Consider the following 17,289-nt stretch of genomic DNA (forward strand, 5'->3'; position numbering starts at 1 on the left):
ACCCAAGAGAGAAGGGGACATTTTGCATGGAAGAGACCCTGGAGTGAGGGTTGCTACAAGAGGCATGGTAGCTGTATTGTCAGAGCCTGAGGCTGGGAGTACACAGAGTGAAGTGTCAGAGCCCACAGGAGACATCATCCCCGCAGAGGAGGGGTGAGCTGCAGTTGAGAGTTACACAGCGTGTGTCAGAGCTGCATTGAGAAGACGCTGCCTGCCTGTTAGCATCCATGTGAGTGCCCCTGCAGAGGAGGATGATCTGCAAGACTTGTGATTTATGTTATATAATATCTGGATAACATTAAGAACTGTGCAGGAGGAGTAACGAGATATATTTGCAACCATATTCGTATTGCTCATTAAGAACTGTGCTGGAGAGAGTAAGGAGCTGTATATATATTTCTTTATTGCTGCAACCATTACGATTATCGTGCTGGAGGAAGAGGAGTATAAATAAAGAGTTGAGTTTGTCATAGAGATGGTCTGGCGCCCAAATGATTGTGACTTTTATTACACTGCACCACAAAGTGACATCCCCTGTGTCCCACTAACTACAAAGAAACACCTGCATGTGCAGGGACCCCCTGATCATTTACACCCATGCCCCTCAGCTAGCCAGGGCTTGAGAAGGAGGTGCACTGTGTACCTTTTGCACCCCACACTACACACAGTGACAGACGAGGCTGAAGTTAGCTTCTTATTCGGCCAGCTTCTTATTCGTTTCTATTTCGTGCTCCAGCTTCTTATTCAGAAAAGCTTATTTTTAATGGATTAAATGAATTTGGATCACTAATTTCACATCAAATTACCACTACAGGGGGTCCCTTATACAAAATGCATTAGTATTTTGCCTGACCCAACACGGTTAAGGGCATGAAATCAGGGGGCAAAGTGGGTAAAGTCACCATATTTTATCATTTTGAATAAGTAGCTTCAGATTTGCAAGTGTTAAATGCCGTTGGGCCAGCAATTTGACAGTGGAAATCAACACAGGGTGGTCAGTTACATATAAAACATCTGTCTTTTGACTGGCCCTACGCTGTTTTGGGCATGCAATCAGGTGGCAAAGTGGGCACAGATAGCATTTTGAGCATTTTAAATAAGTAGCTGCAGTTTTGCAAGTGTTAAATGCCGTTGGGCCAGCAATTTGACAGTGGGAATCAACACATGGTGGTCAGTTACATATAAAACATCTGTCTTTTGCCTGGCCCAACGCTGTTTTGGGCATGCAATCAGGTGGCAAAGTGGGCACAGATAGCATTTTGAGTATTTTGAATAAGTAGCTGCAGTTTTTCACGGCTTAAATGCCGTTGGGCCAGCAATTTGACAGTGGGAATCAACACAGGGTTGTCAGTTACATATAAAACATCTGTCTTTTGCCTGGCCCAACGCTGTTTTGGGCATGCAATCAGGTGGCAAAGTGGGCACAGATAGCATTTTGAGCATTTTGAATAAGTAGCTGCAGTTTTTCACGGCTTAAATGCCGTTGGGCCAGCAATTTGACAGATGGAATCAACACAGGGTGGTCAGTTACATATAAAACATCTGTCTTTTGACTGGCCCTATGCTGTTTTGGGCATGTAATCAGGTGGCAAAGTGGGCACAGATAGCATTTTGAGCATTTTGAATAAGTAGCTGCAGTTTTGCAAGTGTTAAACGCCGTTGGGCCAGCAATTTGACAGATGGAATCAACACAGGGTGGTCAGTTACATATACAACATCTGTCTTTTGCCTGGCCCAACGCTGTTTTGGGCATGCAATCAGGTGGCAAAGTGGGCATAGATAGCATTTTGAGCATTTTGAATAAGTAGCTGCAGTTTTGCAAGTGTTAAATGCCGTTGGGCCAGCAATTTGACAGTGAGAATCAACACATGGTGGTCAGTTACATATACAACATCTGTCTTTTGCCTGGCCCAACGCTGTTTTGGGCATGCAATCAGGTGCAAAGTGGGCACAGATAGCATTTTGAGCATTTTGAATAAGTAGCTGCAGTTTTGCAAGTGTTAAATGCCGTTGGGCCAGCAATTTGACAGTGGGAATCAACACAGGGTGGTCAGTTACATATAAAACATCTGTCTTTTACCTGGCCCAACGCTGTTTTGGGCATGCAATCAGGTGGCAAAGTGGGCACAGATAGCATTTTGAGCATTTTGAGTAAGTAGCTGCAGTTTTTCACGGCTTAAATGCCGTTGGGCCAGCAATTTGACAGATGGAATCAACACAGGGTGGTCAGTTACATATAAAACATCTGTTTTTTGACTGGCCCTACGCTGTTTTGGGCATACAAATCAGGTGGCAAAGTGGGCACAGATAGCATTTTGAATAAGTAGCTGGAGTTTTTCAAGGGTTAAATGGCGTTGGGAAATTGTGTGCACTGCTGATGCAGAGATGATCCTGAGGCCCAAAGTGCAGAGAACTAGGGCAAAGGTTGGGGTTAGGCAGGCTGAACCCTTTGTTCAAAAGGTGGTGGGTGCTGAGGTTGGAACAGGTGGTGTAGCAGGGGGTGAGAATTGTGGGGAGATCAATATTGTGGGTGTAAAATTTCCACTCAAGTCTGTAATTCAAGTAGGTGGGGAGCCTACTAAGGTTTTTGAGGATACTGACACTATGTTTGAGGTAGTTTGTAGTTCAGGTGGAAATAATCAAGTGGATAGGGAGCAGGATAGGAGGGAGGTGGGTGGGATGGAACCAGGGGGGGAGGGGGAGGAAATATATCCAGAAGGGGGGACAATTCCTGGGATTGACCATGTGGTTCGGTCAGAAGAGTCTTTGGCCAGAAGTGATGGTATACAGGATCCGGGGATAGGGTCAAAGGCCTTATAGCTGTTAGGTAATATAATGCTGAGAGGTAATGAAGGTAATGCCCATGCCTATAATCTTTAATGATGGCTCCCCAACCCATACAGTTTGCTACCATTAATGTGGCATCTGTGCGTTCCGATCAAGCTCGTTATTTGGCCCTTGATTTTTTCAACATGCTTGAGGTTGATTTTTTGATTTTGCAAGAGACTAGGGTTGGGCGCCTCGCGGATCTCCACAAATGCAAATGGGAGTGCAAGCGAGGTCCCTCCTATTGGTCTCTTGCGGCCGAGCATCTTTAATGCTGTCCTTGGCGTTCGGGAGGCCGTGGAGCAGTGCAGGGCTGAGAAGTGGGGTGAGTACCTTCTGGCGCTGGATCAATCTAAGGCGTTTGATTGTGTCAATCATGAATATCTGTGGGCACTTCTTGAGAGGTATGGTCTGCCAGTGAGGTTGGTTGATTGGCTACGTACCATTTATAGGCAGGCCGAGAGCTTCCCTCTTGTAAATGGTTGGGTGGGTCCTACTTTTGCGGTGTCATCTGGAGTCAGACAAGGTTGTCCCTTGAGCCCTCTCCTCTATGTATTTGCGATTGATCCTTTTATCAGGAGGATTTAGAACGGTGCAGTGAAAGGAGTGCTGCTGGCTGTGGATGTTTCCTTGAAGGTAGCGGCCTATGCTGAGGATGTCACAGTCGTCTTGTCAGACATGGCCGAGGCGCATGGCATTGAAAATCTAATCTGAGAATTTTCTGAGGCTTTGGGCTCAGAGATGATCCAAGAAAAGAGTCAAGTTCTCTGGTTAGGGGAGGTAGGACAGCAGTTTGTCATTCCGGATGCGCTCTCTCAGGCCAGTCAAGAGGTTAAAATCTTAGCTATTCTATTTGGTTCGGATGAATATGCCCAGCGAAATTGGGAATTGAAACGGTCAAATGCCGCCTCTAAGGTGGATAACTAGAAGAAGTGGAAGCTGCCCTGCAGAGAACGGATTGATTTGATCAAGACTTACTTGATCCCAATTTTTTTGTACGTCAGTTGCATATGTCTGTTGTCAGAATCATTAAGGGTCAAGGTCAGTTCCTTGTTCTTTCAGTTGTTATGGGGGAACAAGTTGAACTTCATCAAGAGGAATGTGACCTACAAACCGAAGGATGAAGGTGGCCTGGGAATGGTAGACCCAGTGCTGTTCTTTAGTACTTCTTGAAGCTTCATCTCGGGAGTCTCTTTTTGGAGTCTCCCCCTCTGTAGGTAGCTGGCTTTCGTGTGTGGGTGCACCCTTTTCTCAATGCATGGTTGGATGGGGGTCCCGAATTTTTTTTCGAGTTAAGCATGGATACCTCCCGGCCTATGTGGTTCAGGGTTTAAAGGTGACAAGGAAATGGCAGATTGAGGTGGATGAGGCAAAAACAGACAATGGACCACTTCTTGCTTCAGTGTCCTTTTAATATAGAGGTTTACAAGGGAGTGTCCCACGCCTTAGGCCTTCCCTGTCTTTTGGTTTTTTGGCTTAGTTACCCTGAGTGGGTGTATGGAGCGCTGAAAAGGTGTGGGGATTTTGATTTAAGCACTCGTTTTTTAGTTAGCGTAGTTGTTAGGTTTTACACATGGAGCGCACGGTGTTTAGTGTCCATTAGGGGCAAAATCCTTCCCTATAGTGAGGTGGTGGATAGTATTCTGCACGAGGTTTAGAAAATAAGGGAAATGGAGAGGGGCTTGGCAGTCTCTCCATTCTTGGCTATCTATCCTGTTTTATCACTATTAGATTTTGTGGAAACCCTTTTTTCTAGTAAGGTTTACATACATTTAAAGTTTGCTTTCATTACCTGATAGTAAAGCATGTGTGGGTGGTATTATAGATTGGTGGCGGGGTTGTGGTAATGCAGAGTATTGTGCTAAGTGTTGGCATGTTTCTCTCGTAAAAAGTTTTTGATTTGATTTGCGTTTTTTTTGTCTTTTTTTATATTTGTGAAGTGGTGTATTAGTTGTTTTTTGGTGGGATTGTAGTAGATTTGGGTGTGTGGAGGTTTGTTCATATTGGTCCTTTTTACCCTTTGGATAATGTATATAGTCTATTTTTTCTTGGACAAAATGATATTGGATTTATTTTTGTTGCAATTTTTAATAAAACCATCAACCCTTGAAAAACTGCAGCTACTTATTTAAAATGCTCAAAATGCTATCTGTGCCCACTTTGCCACCTGATTGCATGCCCAAAACAGCGTTGGGCCAGGCAAAAGACAGATGTTGTATATGTAACTGACCACCCTGTGTTGAATGCCACTGTCAAATTGCTGGCCCAACGGCATTTAACACTTGCAAAACTGCAGCTACTTATTCAAAATGCTCAAAATGCTATCTATGCCCACTTTGCCACCTGATTGCATGCCCAAAACAGCGTTGGGCCAGGCAAAAGACAGATGTTTTATATGTAACTGACCACCCTGTGTTGATTCCCACTGTCAAATTGCTGGCCCAACGGCATTTAAGCCGTGAAAAACTGCAGCTACTTATTCAAAATGCTCAAAATGCTATCTGTGCCCACTTTGCCACCTGATTGCATGCCCAAAACAGCGTTGGGCCAGGCAAAAGACAGATGTTTTATATGTAACTAACCACCCTGTGTTGATTCCCACTGTCAAATTGCTGGCCCAACGGCATTTAACACTTGCAAATCTGCAGCTACTTATTCAAAATGCTAAAAAAGCTATCTGTGCCCACTTTGCCACCTGATTGCATGCCCAAAACAGCGTTGGGCCAGGCAAAAGACAGATGTTTTATATGTAACTGACCACCCTGTGTTGATTCCATCTGTCAAATTGCTGGCCCAACGGCATTTAACACTTGCAAAACTGCAGCTACTTATTCAAAATGCTCAAAATGCTATCTATGCCCACTTTGTCACCTGATTGCATGCCCAAAACAGCGTTGGGCCAGGCAAAAGACAGATGTTTTATATGTAACTGACCACCCTTTGTTGATTCCCATTGTCAAATTGCTGGCCCAACGGCATTTAAGCCGTGAAAAACTGCAGCTACTTATTCAAAATGCTCAAAATGCTATCTGTGCCCACTTTGCCACCTGATTTCATGCCCAAAATAGCGTTGGGCCAGGCAAAAGACAGATGTTTTATATGTAACTGACCACCCTTTGTTGATTCCATCTGTCAAATTGCTGGCCCAACAGCATTTAAGCCGTGAAAAACTGCAGCTACTTATTCAAAATGATAAAATATGGTGACTTTACCCACTTTGCCACCTGATTTCATGCCAATAACCATGTTGGGTCAGGCAAAATACTAATGCATTTTGTATAAGGGACCCCCTGTAGTGTTAATTTGATGTGAAATCAGTGATCCAAATTGATTTAATCCATTAAAAATAAGCTTTTCTAAATAAGAAGCTGGAGCACGAATTAGAAACGAATAAGCAGCTGGCCGAATAAGAAGCTAACTTCAGCTTCGTAAGTGACAGGGGATTACATATACAATCATGTTCAGAAAATGTTTAGAAAAAAATTGTATTTGCATTTTTTTTCTTCCTGTTCAAGCTAGGATGGAATTCCCCCAAATCCCTAGGGTAACCCCGATATATACAGGTACTTCTCCCATCTTTTTAAACTTGCTGCAATAAGGCAGCAGGATTCAACATTGTGCACTGCTTAAGTGTAACGTTACTGGGAGTTAGCAGTGCTACTTCATAAGGCTAGGCTTCACTAAGGAGCATTTGGGATTCAAGAAAAAGGTTCTTTGTTTCTGAGTTCCACAAGGTTCATACTCATTAGATGGGGTTTACAGTACAGGGGTTAAGACAGATGTGGTAACTTTAATTTTTCTGGAAGAGAAACACTTAGCTTTAATACACTTGTTAATAATCCACATCATCAGTCTTATTAGTGTATATAAAAATAATACTAATAATAATAATAATAATAATAATAATAAGGATTAGTAACAGTCTTTGAAGTACAACATGTATAAGACCTGATACCAATCCTCCTATACCCTTGACACAATCGGCCAGGTACAGCCATGAAAATTATATCTCTAGATAAGAATCTCCAGTGTGCTCCTTTAAAAATGTATATTTCATGTCTTAATTTTTGTAAGTGTTTATCAAACATTTTCTCTGGATCATCTGTGTCACTAGTTAAAAAGGTGCAACCCTAGGCTTCAATTTACATATTTAGGATCAGGCAGCACCCTCCAGACTAAGCTATCAGGTAGTCCAATATTAACCTATTGTCTTGTGTAAATGTAATAATGTGTTGGGCCACAATACTCACAAATACATTTCTGTATTGGGTGTAAACCCCTACAGTCATGGGTTGCTCTTTTCTTTATTTGGTTGTATTAAACTTTCATATTAGAATTTTCTAATTATGTATAATGATCTTCATATTACTATTGGCGTGAGTCTGTTTCTTCCAAACCTGGCTTTCCTTTCTAGACTAGTACACATCTAAAGCGTACAGCAAAGGTAAATAACGTGCAATCTATATTCCTCCTGCTAATATGAACTCCACTCTCTGGTGTCCCTTGGACCTTTAAAAAACTTGTAAAATACATTTTACTCAAACTCTCCTTGTCTGAAGATCTTAACATATATCCATGAACATGAGAGTCTCTGGGGCCTCTTGTGCGTCCTTTTCATCTTCTAACTATGGATTTCTTAGGGATGGAAAAAAAATAAAGGAGGAAGAAAATACACATGCGCTCAGCAAGTGTTATATGTCACTTATTTCACAATAGAAGGGAATGTCCATTGTGCTGTATATCTTCATATTTAGTAAATCTGGCCGGTAACAAATGTTTTGTTTGTGCTTGGTTTCTGTCACAGCGTGGCACAATATCTATACTCTTATCAAGCACTAAAGCAGCTGCAGCTTATTGCTTTTACACAGGTGGGTGCTGCTGGAAGTACTGGGTCTAATTGTGCAGAGTAGTATGCAAGTGACCTTAGCTTGCGACTATGTATCTGTGTTAGTACCCCTTGTACACAGCCTCGGACTGGCCTGCCGGCCAGCCGGGCTATACACCGGTAGGCCCAGATGTGATTAAGCCCCGCCCCTCCGACTTTGGGGCGGAGCTTACAGGGAGCACCTCACCGACGCAGGGCCGTAACGAGGGGGCGCAACGGCCGCCCGCTCTTTGCTGTGCACAACTATGTGAAACATACCCAGCTGTAAAGCTTGCTGGAGACACCAGCAGGATCGTTCACAATCAGGATTGCCCCCGTATCTCTATATATGTGGCCGCATGCTGCCTGCTTCTGTACAGAAGCAGCATGCGACCACTCATCACACAGGCGCCCCCTGACCTCTCAGCTCCTCCTCTACATTGTGCACGGCTCCTTCCCCTGCTTTTCTGCTGATTCCACTCCTCCCTCACCGTGTGTGTGTCTGCCTGTCTGTCTTTATCTATCACCATGTCTCTTCTCCCTCTTTCCTCTCCCCCCTCCTTTTCTGTGTGTGTCTGTACTTTTCTTAGTTAGTTCACTTCTTACATGGACTCGGATCTTCCAGCTTCTTCATCAGACAAGATTAGCAGTGAGAGGTAACCCATCCATTATCATGTTTCTGATTAGACCAATAACGCTATATGTATATACGCAGAGAATGCCAGTGTCTGACTTATGAAGCGTGGAAGAGAGGTCACTGTTAAATACCTTTACTTTGTTCTAGGCAGATATATAGCTCTGTAATTCTGGAGATTCATGACACTGTGACCTGACCTCTGCAGTCAGTATGGGAAGACCATGTGAAATGGAGCAGTCTGTCCCACTTACAAACTAGGATATGGCCAGTCTCTTCATCAAAACATCCTGTACAGCAGCAGTCACTAAAACTTATTTACTGTGTCATGTCTGCAAAGTGTTGCTCTTTCTCCAAACAGATGGGGGGTTCTAAGAAATGAATTACTTAAGTAACCTATATAAGTATTTTCTGTTCATACACTTGAATAAAATAAGAGTTCTACAATTCATCATCATCACCATTTATTTATACAGGGCCACTAATTCCGCAGCGCTGTACAGAGAACTCACTCACATCTGTCTCGCCCCATTGGAGCTTACAGTCTAAATTTCCTTAACATACCCACACACACACACAGAGAGAGAGAGACTATGGTAAATTTGATAGCAGTGTGACCTCCGAGGGCGCAATATAGAGTTTTTTTCATGGCTGGGAAAGGCAACCTACACCTAACAAGATCGGGTTGGGGGGGGGGGGGGGGCGCCATTGCTCTTTCTCGTCCAGGGCACTAAAATCTCTAGTTACGGCTCTGCACCGCCGGTCCCAGACGTCTGCGACTCCAGTGTAACAAACACACTACCACGCAGGTGCAGAGAGCTGTATCTGGGCTCTCTGCACCTGCGCGGTAGTGTGTTTTACACTTCAGCAGGGGAGGAGGAGTGTGCTGTCTTCCTGTTATCACGGCCGCCCAGAGGAGCAGGATGCCGGAGCTTTCAGGTAAGTGAGTGCCCATAAATTACATTCTAATGTTATGTAATGCAGCATAATGTAAAGCTAATTATTATGAAGGCACACAATACAAGACAGCTTGTGTTATTTTCTGCTGCATATACTACGATCATCCTGTGATACAGATTATAGTGCTATATGTCTCAAAGAAACAAGACATGAACGTGGAAATGACATTTATTTAATGCGCCATCATGTAGGACTGCCATTATACACTTTTCTAAGATAGCAAACCCTTTTGAAAACGAAAAAAAATATTTTACAAGATTCTTCTACAGATGTGATAGATGTCATTAAAGAGCTCATCGGCCACACAGGTTGCCAGTGCTATTTTTTTTTTTATCTCACAAACATTTTTAAGCAGCAGGAGATACTATTATAAGCACAGAGCCAAGTGAAGGTCCTTTTCCCTTCTGTTCCATAGCAAATTCATTTTCCACAGCTGCTCTAATAAAGCTGACTTTTAAAAATAGGTTCTCTGTTCCCTTATATCAATTGCATCTGTTTTCTTCATAATAATGATCACCAAACTAGAAGATTACTTGAAATAAAAGATTTAAGGTATGAAACAAATTTACACATTATAGCGCTGAAGCTTCCTCTGTAGGCTGATATCAAAAACTGATACCAAAGCAATAAGAAAAAATCAGATTTATTGAGGACATGGGGCTCTCCATAACAAATAGGCCCCTTATTTCTAAGTTACTGTGGGAAAACACCCGTTTGTGTTTCCTTTCAGTTGCCAAATCTTCTAAATAGAAAACTTGACTTAAAAGCTAATATAACATTGTGGAAATGACAAAATGAAAATGCTATTCCAGAATCTCTGCCTCCCGGCCAGGTCCTCCACACATTGGCTGCATATGGAGATCAGTCAGTGTTTGTCAGCATTAAAAAAAAAATCCTTTCACTGTTTCATTTTGGAATGTAGATGGCAAGTTTCAGTGTAGTAAATACAGCAATCCCATTTATCCTGACACACTTTAATTAACTTAATTTCTCTCTCTAATGTCTCTTTCATCAATACAGCTATAACAGAGTCTGTTGTTATGAGAGAATGGTACAAGCTGGACAAAGTTTATAGGCCTCATTTCCCTGTCACTTATAATGAAACTTGTTCTTCAAAATAATACTGCAGCATAAAATAAAAAAATCTACGAAAAATGTAGGGAATGAAAGCTTTTTGTTTAACAGCAATTTTTACTTATGTAGCTTAAACACACTAAAGCCTTATAAGATGGATCACAAGTAAAAATAAAGACTTATTTACCATATACATATATATAGATTATAATATATATATATATATATATATATATATATATATATATAATATGTTGTAGCTTTCAACACCCTGTAGCAAATTAAACTCTTTTTTATACCTGTCTTACTAAATTCCCTCCCTTCCCAAAAATACTCCTTTAGTATTACTAATTCAGCGTTACTCAGCTCCCTCCACATTGACAGACACACAACGAATAATAATGCTTTCCAGAATATTTTATATTGATTGATACATATTTTATCTATAGTTTTTTGTCCACTTTGTTCTTTAAGGACCACACTATAGTGCTATAAGTTGCCCTCCATGGGCTGACCACACCCCCTTGACTGGCCACACCCACTCTTACAGTTGGCCACACCCCAATGTAGTGGGCCCCTATCACTGCATTCCCCCGGTGGGCCCTTCATGCCCCAGTCCGACACTGCTTGTACATGTACACTGACTTCATGACAAAATAACGCGAAAGGCTTGTCATAATCTGGCAAAGCCAGTGCTGGTGCTGAAGTTACTTCAGCTTAAAATTGGTTAAACATTTGGTTCTGCTCAGAGGAGATTATAAATGGCTTGCTATCATCCAGAAGTGCTATTGCAGGAGCACAGATAATAGTTCTTAAAGTCTTAAATCTTTTTCATTTCTGTACAAATATTGAATTCCCATCAATGCATTACCATACCCACGATACAAAGAATTATTTACAGTATATGACGATTATAGCACAGTAAATAAGGGCAGTGAATGTCTTTACAACACTGATTGACTCAAAACTGTAATGAGGATACAAATAAAAAGCTTTTGCTTTCTGCACATACAGAAAAACCACCTAGTTCATGCATTTGCTATGCGAATAGCCCATAAACTCTAATATCTCTTTCCAAAACAAGGTAATCATTACTCAGCAGAGTCTACGTTCTTTAAATCCTTCATTAGTTTATATTTATGTTTGTTGTGGCTGTTGACCAAAATATATTGCAAACTTCTATTGATTGGAAGTTGGATCAATGCAACCTGGATTGCCTAAAGGGTCTTTAGCTGGACCTTCTGTGAAGAAAAAACAAAAACTTTTGCATAGAGATTAACATTTATTCACTAGGAATTACTGTGACTGTAACATGCGTGTACACCGGTAACCAGTAAACATTTTTTTTTTGCAGTGAACGGCTGCTAATACAACACTTGTTTAAAAGTTTCTCTCTGTGGCTTAACTGTGACGCTATGCGTTCCATGCAATGAAAAACTGATTTCCTCAAAGGGTCAGGCCCTAATCTCACAAACAGGGAATGTCAAAGTGACGAGACCTTGGCGAGTGTTCAAAGCCACTCCTTTCTTCACCTAGTACAGCCTCCTTGAATGACTCCATTGAAATTCAGGAAGAAACAATCATTCACCACCAACAGCCCCCGGAAAACTTTCTAAGCATTCGGCCATTTTAAAAGCAACACTGTCTCATAAATCAGCGTACTCTCGTTAGACACCACACATTGTGTCTGTAAATCACTCAACATTTTCTCAACAAAATCTCCCGTGACCAAATATTCACACATATTTCCGGATTCTGTGATTTCCATGTTGAAAGTAAAAATATATCTATTTAAGCAAGTCTCACTCTGACGGCATTTTATCTCGTAACATTTCTTTAAAGGCATAACAAACCCTCCTGATTTCTGAGAACATTTATCAGCGCCATTTTGGCACAGATAAAAACAGCTTTTAATATCTCTGCATGTAAAAGCTCACTCCCACAATTCTCAACTTCATTAAAGAGAAAGCTATTTTTCTCAACTTCAGAAACAAAATTATTTTGTTCAAATACAGAGACGGCTTGTTGGATCCCAGCCAGCTTTGTTCTGACACTAGTAATAATAGTGATAATGTACATTATTTACAATCTTGTCCGACCACTAAATCCTGCAGCAATGGACCAACCTTGAAACATGTCTCTTGTAAAACGGTCAAGACAGCAAACACAGATCTCCCTCACACGCAGTAAGACAGAGATAAAACTCACATACAGAGAAAGAAAAATTAACTGCTATCTTCCAGCCTACTGCTGTGGAACTACAAGTCCCAGCATTAAACTAAATACAAGTTAGCTTCAACATGTTATTATCACACGGCACATTTCGGACATATAAGCATACTTGAAAAACCTTTTTATCAATGTTACATACATTGTCAGATAACAAAAAACAGAATGCTTCTTATCTCAACACACTGAAATCGTTTACACAGAATAAGGGAGGGGCACATTTCACTCTTTCAGCTGCACAGGATCAAACATATATTTTATAATACACAACCTACTTTATTCATTATATCATTTGTATCAGTTTTTGAACAGTTGATTCATCATTCAGCTTCTGATGCATTTAGCATATCCACATATATTGCAATTTTCCAGATCTCTTAACTTTTCTGTGCCACCTCAAACAATCTCTTGGGGTTTGATCTCAATACCCCTTTGTTCTTGTCACATTACCACTTGCAACACCTTTGTTTCTCCATTAACACATATCAATTCCTTCTTTTGCTATCCCCGCTTTCTTGAAAAATTCCCTGCAGACCTTCTACTCCCCCATTTCTCTAAAGTCCAGGTGCATCATATCTATGAGGGAGCTGTTGTCATCTATCTGTTTACTATCTATATTTCCCATATTGACAGTATTCTGTTGAGTCCAAAACGGAACTCTTATCTAGTTTCTGTGGGTTGTCCTTGCAGTGGACGCCCTGTTCTGTGGAATCCTTGTACTGGATGTCCGTGCTAAATAGCTTCTTTGACAGTATCTGGGACGTAGGTCTTTTGGAAATCTCTCTTACACAATTTGGGCAGATTACCGAATCTCCCTTCTTTGATATATCTCTGGGGATGGTGTCTAAAATGTTCACTCAATGTTCAGAACAGTAACTCTCTAAATCCCTCTATTCCATTCCATGCTTCTTTGATCAATGTCTTATGTGACTTTTATGCTTTATACATCATACAATAGGCATAAACACATGTACTCAAAATTCACTCATCTTTCAAAAATCTAATCAACAATACAATTACAGTAAACAAATTGGTTTAGTACTGTATTATATTAATCAGATGATACTTGAGACTCACAAATTCCCGTGTCAGGTGCCTCAGACAGACATGAAGTGACTCAGAATAGGAAGACCAAAAAGTAGAAATCTACTGACCGCGAATGTTGGGGTTCAATGTGCTGGGAAACCTCCGTTCTCTGTCTTGTAGCCTGCTGGACAGCGAATCTCTGTGGCGACCTACAAGTTGTAAGATCTAAAATTCTGACCGAAGTTTGCCTGCGGTGTCAAGTATATCTGAAAGCGCCTCAATCAGCTGGAGAGAATTGACACAGACCTCGCCCCGCCCCCTCCCACCCTCCAGTCACGCCCCCTCTCCCGGTAGGCAAGTATGATCTTACCCAGAGATTATATTACAGCTGGACGCTAAAATGGTTCTATCATGATAGCCATGACAAAATAACTTACTGCCACCACATTTTGCACCTAGTAATACTAAAATGCACATTTATGAAAAAAATAAAAAATACTTACACAGCCTCTCTTAATAGTAGAGCCTCCTTCTTCCTACAGCAGCAGCAGGAAGTTGATGAACTAAGAAGCAGAGTCAGAATCATATGATCACATGAGTCATTCCCCTGCAGTTCACCTCTGATCTCATTTGACAGCTGCTGCCTGTCACTGAGAGGCTCACAACAACAGCTGGGAGGCTGGGGAGGAGATGCAGTGGGGGACAGCTGTCATAGTAGTAAGTCTGAGCAGTCTGTTATAATAAAAATTGAACGGGGACCTCCGGGTCCCTGGAGGTAAAAAGTTTATTATTGACCTAAGAGAAGAGACTCATTTTGAGAAAGGAAATGTGATGACATAAATGAAACAAAAGGGAGTTGTGTAAGCTGGGTACAAGACCACAAAGGAAGGGGGCGGGGCTATCAGGTGTCGGGGCCATTCGGTGGATAGCCCGGCTTCCCTGATAGGCCAGTCCGAGGCTGCATGAACCTAACAGTAGTGCACACAGCATTGTCTGTGTATTTGTCTAAAATTATAGCCATATTACACCTTAGGGCCCCCCCTGTCTTAAGTGCCCCGGGTCACCCAGAGCCTTGATCCAGCTCTGGTAACAACATTAGTTATGATCTGAGAGAGTTATATTATGTTTTACTCTGCATCAAATATTAGCAGGGACACAACTGTTGTGGGCTTTCTAATCTGGGGGCTCTGCATTCCCTGTCAAAGCATACGCATATGTATTTTTTCACATTTGGCAGGTACATGGGAACACTTAGAAAATGTTGCTATGGTGCCCACAAATGTCTTCTTACTCCCCTGTTCTGCATCAAGAGTTGACACATAATTCTGTTAACAACCTATTTCAGTCTTTGAAATGATATAAGGTTATATATATATCAAATTATGTTTAATTTCAAACTTTTGTATACAGTGAGTGCCAGAACAACACTAAAATAAGAGTCATGTTAAAGAAAAAACGGGATAGCACATATAACCTTGCTGACGATCAAACGTAAGTCTATATTAGGCACCACTATTTCACCATATCCTCTAATCTCTCCCCTTATTCACTACACTGAATAAATTTGATATTGTATCGGATTTTTCTGCCAAATTTAGGACTGTTTGTTATATTTTGTATTTAATTACCAATACCTGTATTAATAGCTGCAAGTGCCATGTTTCCCAGAGATGCTAATTGCATCCCAACGCTACTCTAAAATCACTGTCTGTAAATTGTATCATAAAAATCTAATATGAGTCTTTAAGGGTAGGGATACCTGACACCCAATTCCATTTTATATTGCATTTACTACAGTAAGCCAGGAACTTCGGCAGAAACAGGTCAATCACCTTTATGATACGAGCCAATCACATGACGCTCACGTGCCAACTAGTACGACTATTTACATATCTTGATTTGGCAGGAATATCAGTAGCAATGCTCCTTCTGGCTTAATGCCAGTGTCAAGAGACAATTGTAATTGAGACTCTGTGATCAAGAGCAAAAATATTTTAATAGCAGATGCTAACATGCAAAATTGAATATGTGATTTATAATGAGCACCAGGATCTAATATGTCATTGATAGTCCCAATTATGTTGTAATATTACAGTGATAAAGCTCTGCAAGCTCCAAAATGCTACTGATAATACAAAGTTGTAATGTACCATTAATAATTCTTAGAAACTTCATGTGCCAATGATAATGCACATCAAAATCTAATTTTCCCAAAAAAAGTAAGGGTGTACACCGGGCACTTTTGGGGCTTTGGGTTTTTGGTTCTGATTAGCTTGAGGTTTTGGGTTCTGATTTGTTTCGCCAAAACACCCCACGAAAGGTTTTGGTTGTGATTTTGGGTTTTGGGTTCTGATTTTTTTTTTAAAAAGCATAAAAAGTGCTAAAATCCATATTTGGTTTTTTTTTTCACTCCTACACTATTATTAAACTCAATAACATTCATTTCCACTAATTTCCAGTCTATTGTGAACACCTCACAATATTGTTTTTAGTCCAAAAGGTTGCACCGAGGTAGCTGGATGTCTAAGCAAAGCGACACAAGTCGGCGGCACAAACACGTGGCCCATCGTAGGTGGCTGTGTAGGCTTGAATGGCCTTTTTCTGCTCCTCCATCCTCTGCAGCATATAGAGGGTGGAGTTCAAGCACGTCACTACCTCTTGTTTTTGTTGATGGCAGGGCATGTTCATGCTTTTTTGATGTAGCAGGAACAGTGAACGTAATTTAATATCTGATACTAATATTTCTGCACTGCAGGAACAGTGAACGTAGTTTAATATCTGATACTAAGATTTCTGGACTGCGTAGTGGAGTGGCCCCGGTACCCAATTTGGCCACAATACCTCCTTCAACTGTCTAAATTCCACTGCACAGATGGTGGACACCGGATGCACGTCTAACACCAACATAGCTGTTAAGGCCGCAGTTATCCGCTTTGCCATAGGATGACTACTGTCGTAATTCGTGCTCATGGCAAACGACTGTTGCACGGTCACATAACGCCAAAAAAAGAGTTGCACGATGGAATTGTCCTTGGGCCCTTCCACCCACCCTGATGTTGTTGAAATAGGACATGCGCACTTTAACAAACCAATCATTTCAGCGACAGGGCCTACCAAACTACTGTGGCTGAAATGATTGGTTTGTTTGGGCGCCCACACAAAAAAAAGCTGTTCATCTCTCCCTGTACAAACTAAACTGGCTCTACTGAGGCAAGATGTCGTCCTCATCCTCATCTTCTGATTCCTCGCCCCCTTCAGTGTTTACTTCCTCATCCTCACACATTATCAATTCGTCTCTGCTGGACTCCACAACCACAGGTCCTTCTGTAGTCTCTGGAGGGCAGTGCTGTTCTTGATTGAGGAATTGATAATTCATTTTTATGAACATCATTTTTTCAACGTTTTGCGGAAGCAACCTCCTTCGCCGCTCACTGACCAGGTTCCCCGCTGCACTAAAAGCTCTTTCCGAGTACACACTGGAGGGGGGACAACTCAGGTAAAATAGAGCCAGTTTGTACAGGGGCTTCCAAACTGGCTTTTTTTCCTGCCAGTAAGAATATGGACTGTCTGACATGTCTACTTGGATGGTGTCAGCAAAGTAATCCTCCACCATTTTTTCAATTGTGACAGCATCCAATACAGCGACAATGGTTGGCAGGTCCTTCAGTCCAGACCA

General features: G+C 41.5%; 1 protein-coding gene and 1 long non-coding RNA gene across 9 annotated transcripts in view; one reads left to right on the top strand and one right to left on the bottom strand.

The window, feature by feature from the left end:
* Positions 1-17,289, top strand: part of MATK (megakaryocyte-associated tyrosine kinase) — a 308,995-nt gene that overhangs the window by 186,460 nt on the left and 105,246 nt on the right. The window lies entirely within an intron of this gene.
* Positions 10,987-14,207, bottom strand: LOC142148724 (uncharacterized). Its single transcript, XR_012690855.1, has 3 exons — positions 14,117-14,207; positions 13,742-13,822; positions 10,987-11,599 (listed from the first exon to the last, which is right to left on the bottom strand). It is a non-coding gene; the product is annotated as an uncharacterized LOC142148724 (long non-coding RNA).

This window comes from Mixophyes fleayi, chromosome 1 (genome assembly GCF_038048845.1).
Source record: "Mixophyes fleayi isolate aMixFle1 chromosome 1, aMixFle1.hap1, whole genome shotgun sequence".
In the NCBI taxonomy this organism is placed as follows: Eukaryota; Metazoa; Chordata; class Amphibia; order Anura; family Limnodynastidae; genus Mixophyes; species Mixophyes fleayi.